Source organism: Pongo abelii, chromosome 4 (genome assembly GCF_028885655.2).
Source record: "Pongo abelii isolate AG06213 chromosome 4, NHGRI_mPonAbe1-v2.0_pri, whole genome shotgun sequence".
Classification (NCBI taxonomy): domain Eukaryota; kingdom Metazoa; phylum Chordata; class Mammalia; order Primates; family Hominidae; genus Pongo; species Pongo abelii.
In genome coordinates, this window is record NC_071989.2 from 183,795,407 (window position 1) to 183,801,484 (window position 6,078).

Consider the following 6,078-nt stretch of genomic DNA (forward strand, 5'->3'; position numbering starts at 1 on the left):
TTTGGTGCCCGCCACTGCGCCCAGCTGATTTTTGTATTGTAGTAGAGATGGGGTTTCACCATGTTGGCCAGGCTGTTTTCAAACTCCTGACCTCAAGTGATCCACTTGCCTTGGCCTCCCAAAGTGCTGGGATTACAGGTGTAAGCCACCATGCCTGGCCGACTCCATACTATTTACATATGTGCACACTCATGTAACTACCACTCAGCTCAAGATATAGAATGCTTCCATCACCACAGAGGGCTCCCTCTTGCCCCTTCTCAGTTGCTGTCCTCCTCAAAGTTAACTACAGTACTGACCTCTGTCACCATGGATTAGTTTTGCCTGTTTTTGAACTTCATATAAATAAAATCATTCAGTATTTGCTCGTTTGTGGCTGGCTTCTTTCATTCAACATAATCCTGTGAGATTTAGCCATGTTTTGGGTACTGGTAGTTGATTATTTTTCTCGTTGTGTAGTTTTCCATACTGCATTTATTGCCCTTCTATTTTTATCTCTAACTCAGTGTCTTGTGGAGTCTATTGGTCCTTTTTAGCTAGATTGATATTAAACATCTTCTTATCAATGAAGCTTAGGAAATTTTTAGAAGACAGAAGCACAATAAAACCAAGACCCCCGATCTTAAGCCAAGTTTCCTTCTCACGTCTGCTTCAACTGCTCTTCTTCATGTGCTCTTTTTTCCTCACAAAGCTGATGGAAAATTAAGAAACCCAAAAGCTCCTTATCATGCTATCAGCTTAGGGATGCTTGTCATCTGAATAACAGGGTGGATATTTATAATCTGAAACATTAAAATAACAATACCAAACATGTACACAGCACAAGCTGCTGTTCAAAGCGCTTTACATTTATTATTTTCCTTCAAACAACTCTGTGAAATAGACACTATTTTTGTCATCCCCACATTTTAGAATGGGAAATTGAGGCACAGAGAGACCATGTTACTTTCCCAAGGTGGTAGAGCCAGGACTTGAACCTGTGTTTTCTGGTTTTAGAGCCTGCAGACTTCACTACCACACCATATTGTGTAGCATGATACTTCATATGGTGAAAGTGTTTTCTTCTATTCGGTTGGGAGCACTTTCTGAATCATTTGAACCTTATACATTTTCTTCAAAGAATACAAGTAAATTGAAATGGAAGATCTAATATAGAATGTGTGGCATTCATGAATAAATTATGGGACCCTCTGGCTTTAAATAATAATTATTTGCTTATCTTGTGACTTTTGTCAGGCAGGTCTGTAATGTGCTAGCTTCATTTTCCCTCTCTTCAATAAGAGAGGATGGGCTCAGAGACAGGCACTATTGATTGTAAAATCTCATCACACTTTCCCTCACCATCTGGAAGCTGGAGATAGGTTTGTGAAATCTCGGTTGAGAAAGAGTTGAATGCTACTTGTAGCATAGCGAGTTTAAAAAAGATGGTTTTACTGGCCAATTCTGTTGCACAAGGCCCTGTGAGTTTTGTCAATTCACGTATGTGACCAACAGTTTTCTCACAAGGATTATCAGGGTTCTAGAGGAAATTATCTTCTAGTTTTATTCTGTTGCTAAAGTGCTATATTTCTTTATAGATGAACTAATCAGTTCTTGGTCACTTGGTTTTCATTAGACATTTCTCTGGCTCTTTACGGTGTGCTTTATGTCTCTTTATGCCCAGCCCCAGGTTTTTCCTTCTAACTGCAAGAAAAAGATCATTGAAATTTTCCCTCTCTCAAACTCCTGGGTTCAAGTGATCTTCCCATCTGCCTCCTGAGTAGCTGGCATTACAGGTGTGTACCACTGTATGCACACACACATACACAAACATGCATATAGACACACAGACATTCACATGTATACACACACACAGAGATATACGTATATCCACACATACTCATTAGATAAACATTTACACACACCAACACACATGTGCACACACACATATACACACCTTGTTTCCATCTTCTTCTTAGGAATCAGGACTCTCAGACAGTGGAAAGAGTCTTGTATCATGAGTCAAAGATTGACTGTGCAACCTTGCACAAGTGTCTTCCCTTTTGAGATCTTGTTTATAACAATAAACACCTTACCCACCAATTAGGGTTATTTTTTAGATGAAACAGAAAAAATAACAGAACGATGGCACGTTGTACAGCCAAAAAAAAAAAATTAACCTTGACCAAAAAGAGGTCTGGCCTTTGTCCTAGACTCCTGGGAGGTAACCGCCAACATGTAATACCTGATAGGACTATCTTTGCCTGGGGATCTTGGGTCATGATGGATTGTCTAATAATGATATTTAGGGTGGAGACTAGCCAGGCTGGGAAAACAGACTTTGCAATTTAGAGTCTAGGCTTTAGGTCACCCCTGGAAGGACTGGAGACTGGAAACTGAGAGCAGCTGTGTGGACAATCAAGCATGCCTCTGTGATGAAGTTCCAGTAAAAACCCTGAATACTGAGGCTTGAGGGAGCCTCACTGGCTGGGAATATTCCATGTGTATTGGCACATATCAAAGCCAGGAGGGCAATGCCCTCTGACTGGATAGGGAGGGGATAATGGACACCCCATGCCTGGTGCCCTCCTGGATTCAGCCCTATGCCTTTTTTTCCCCTGGCTGATTTTAATCTGTATCCTTTCTGTGTAATCAAACTGTAACTATGAACACAACAGCTTTCTGTGAGTTGTAGCCAGTTCTTAGAGGTAAGCAAGCAGAGTTGATCTACTGCCTGCTTGAAAAACTATTTTAAAATCCCTAAACCGAAGAAGGCCAGAGCTTTCATGAATCTGACCCAACAGATTTGAAGCCAAAGTTGAGGACATTTGAAGACAAAGCCAGGCCAGACAGAGATGAGGATCCTTACAGGGAACAGGTGCAGTCCTGCTCATGCTGCAGTGTTCCCAGGCTACAGCTGGACAAGGGCTCCCTCTGGGTCACAGCCTTTAGGGACAGGGGTTTGGGACTGGTCAACTATCTGATTTGTAGGACTCTGTTGATGAGCTCAGCTGGGAAACTTTTGGTAGTGGGAAGAGAATGGCTTTGTTTTTCCAAGTCATCTACCTGCTGCATGCTTTGATCCACATTGGAACTCAGCGTGGAAACTGCCTTTGAACAGCCTAAGCCTCAACTCTGGGCCATGTGTCCAGTTTTCTGGCCTCCAGCTTTGTTCACTCCTTACCTCTACCCATCACTGATGCCAGATCCATTCTCCCAAATATCCTTTTCATCATGTTACCCTCCCCAGCACCTCATGGCACCTTCTACACAGCAGGAAATGTTTCCACCCTCAGCCTGGCATTCAAGGTTCTTTCTGATGTGGCCCAACTCTCACCACACCACTGCATCTCCCCGTGGGCCCACCAAATTGGATCAATTTTTTCTATTCATGAGCTGAACTTTCCCACCTCCATTCTGTTGCTTATGCTATGACCTTCCTGTGAAGGTTCTCTTTCTCCCTCTCCCCAAGTCCAAATGCTATGGACTGAATTGTGTCTCCCCAAAATTCATATGTTGGAGCCCTAACCCCCTATATGATTGTATTTGGAAGTAGGGCTCTTAGCAGGTAATTAAGTGAGGGAGGAGCGGCAGAACAAGATGGCTAAATGGTAGTCTCTATCAATCATTACCCCTGCAGGAAAATCAAATTTGACAACTGTCTACACCAGAAAACCATCTTCATTAGACCCAAAAATCAGGTGAGGACTCACAGCACCTGGCTTTAACTTCATATCACTGAAAGAGGCACTGAAGAGGGTGGGAAGGACAGTCTTGAAACACCAATGTCACACCCCCCCATCCCCCAGCAGTGGCTGCTGTGGTGCTCAGAGAGAATCTACGCACTTGCGGGAGGGAGAATGCAGCAACTGTGGGACTTTGTGTTGAACTCAGTGTTGCCCCATCACAGCAGAAAGCAAAACCAGGTGGAGCTCATGTGACACCTGCCCCTGGAGGGAGCATTTAGACCAGCCCTACCCAGAGGGGCTCACCCATCCCAGTAGTTAGAAGGCTTGAGGCTTGGCTTTTGACAAGCCTTGGCATGGCAGGCTATTATGCTCTGGGGCCCTAAATAAACTTGAAAGGCAGTCTAGACCATAAGGACTTCAACTCCTACGCAAGTCCTAATGCCATGCTGGACTCAGAGTCAGTGGACTCAGGGGGCACACGACCTAGTGAGACACCAGCCTGCGCAGCCAAGGGGGTGCTGGCACCACCCCTCCCCCAACCTCAGGCAGTGCAGCTTGTAGCAACAAAAGTGACTTCTTCCTTTTGCTTGAGGAGACGAGGCAGAGGAAAATGTAATAGGGACTTTGTCTTGCAGCTTAGGTAGCTGCCTGGCCACGATAGGGTTGAGCACCAAATGGGCTCTTGTGGTCACTGATTCTAGGCCTTGGCTCTTAGACAGCATTTCTGGACCTGCCCTGGGCCAGAGGGAAGCCCAGTGCCCTGAAGTTGAGTCCCAGGCCTGGAAGCATTCACCGCAAGTGACTTAACAGAACTTGGGCCCTAAGTGAACATCGACAGTAGCCTGACAGTACTAGTGTGTGAAGTATGTGACTCAAGACGGGGTCCCTACCCCCGCTGAAACACTACTGCCAGCCAGCAGGCTCATGCACCTTGGCCTGTTGCTCCTAGGGGTCGCCTATGCCATTCAGCCAAGGGGACCACAGTGCCTGCTGGCCCAGCTGAGCTCCGCCTAGTGAGCCTGCCTGCCTCCTCCGCCATGGACTCTCCCTCTTCTGCTTTTCCCAGCAGGAAGGGCTCAGCCTCACCTATGCAACCTGCAGCCCCCCAACCAGCTGAGGCTCCCCTCTTAGGCTTATAAGTCTATGGCCAGTGGCATCTGGCTTCCTGCCCTCTCTGCCTCCCCCAGGATCCCTTCAGAGGGTCCTTTCAGAGGGTCCTGGGCTTTCTGAGCCCCCTAAGGGGCCTCTGGCGCTCACTCCAGCCATCCATCCCTTTTAGCTTCACCATCCTGATTCAAGCAGTGTTCCTTCTCTATCAGGCCTGATGGCTGTTGCATGGGGCTCCCCAAGGTGAGAGGTGGCCCTGGGCCAGTGGGTTGGAAGACAGGGTGCCCAGAGAAGAGGGAAGCCCGAGGGGGCTGAGCATTGGTCTGAACTGTGGGTGCACTGCCTGGGTGCTGTGGGAGACGCCAGGTTGTGTGGGGTGGGGAGGGTGGCCACAGCCCCCAGACACTACCTGTGAGGCTCCGGTTCCTCCCTCCACCTTCCTCCCCTTTCCCTTCCAGCCCCTCTTTTCCAGGAACCTTGCCACACCCACACCTGCACCCTCCCTCCGCTGGCCCTCCCGCTGCTGCTGCTGCTGCGGCACGGCACATCCTTGCTCTGCACTTGTGTCACCGGCTCTCTGCTCACTTTTCTCTCTCCTGTTTTCTCTCTGCTTTCTCTCCAACTGCCAGCCGATCGGGTCAGGCAAGTCCATCCTGTCCTGAGAGTCCCAGACACCACTTTGACCTCTAAACAGATCCCTCCTCCCTTTCCAAGCCTGCCTGGGCAGGTGTCCTGTGACTTGACAGTGGCTCCCCCAGTCCCAAAGCCAGCCCCCTTCATCTGTGACTTAGTCTGTTGTAGTGGTGAGTTGACACATCCAGGGGTGACCCTTGCTGAAAACTTGTGCCCCTTCTGTAGTATGCCCCTGCCCTGTTCTATAAATATCTATACTCATATATATATATATATACGTGTGTATGTATATATATATGTGTGTGTATATATATATGTGTGTATATATATGTGTATATATATGTGTGTATATATATGTGTATATATATATACGTGTGTATATATATATGTGTATATATATATATACGTGTGTATATATATATATACGTGTGTATATATATATACACACACACATGCACCTACACAGGGCCGTCTCACCTCTAGCGCTGGGAATCAGTCACAGTGCTGTCCTTGTGGAATCTTGTGATCCAACAAGAGAAGCTGTCCCCTGACATCGCCCCTCCAAAGTGCGCCACCTCCAGTGAGCCTCCCTGTCATACCCGGCCTGTGGACAGCCAGCCCCCCCATCCCTCCCATCCCCCACGAAGCTTGGGAGTGCTGTGCACAGGCA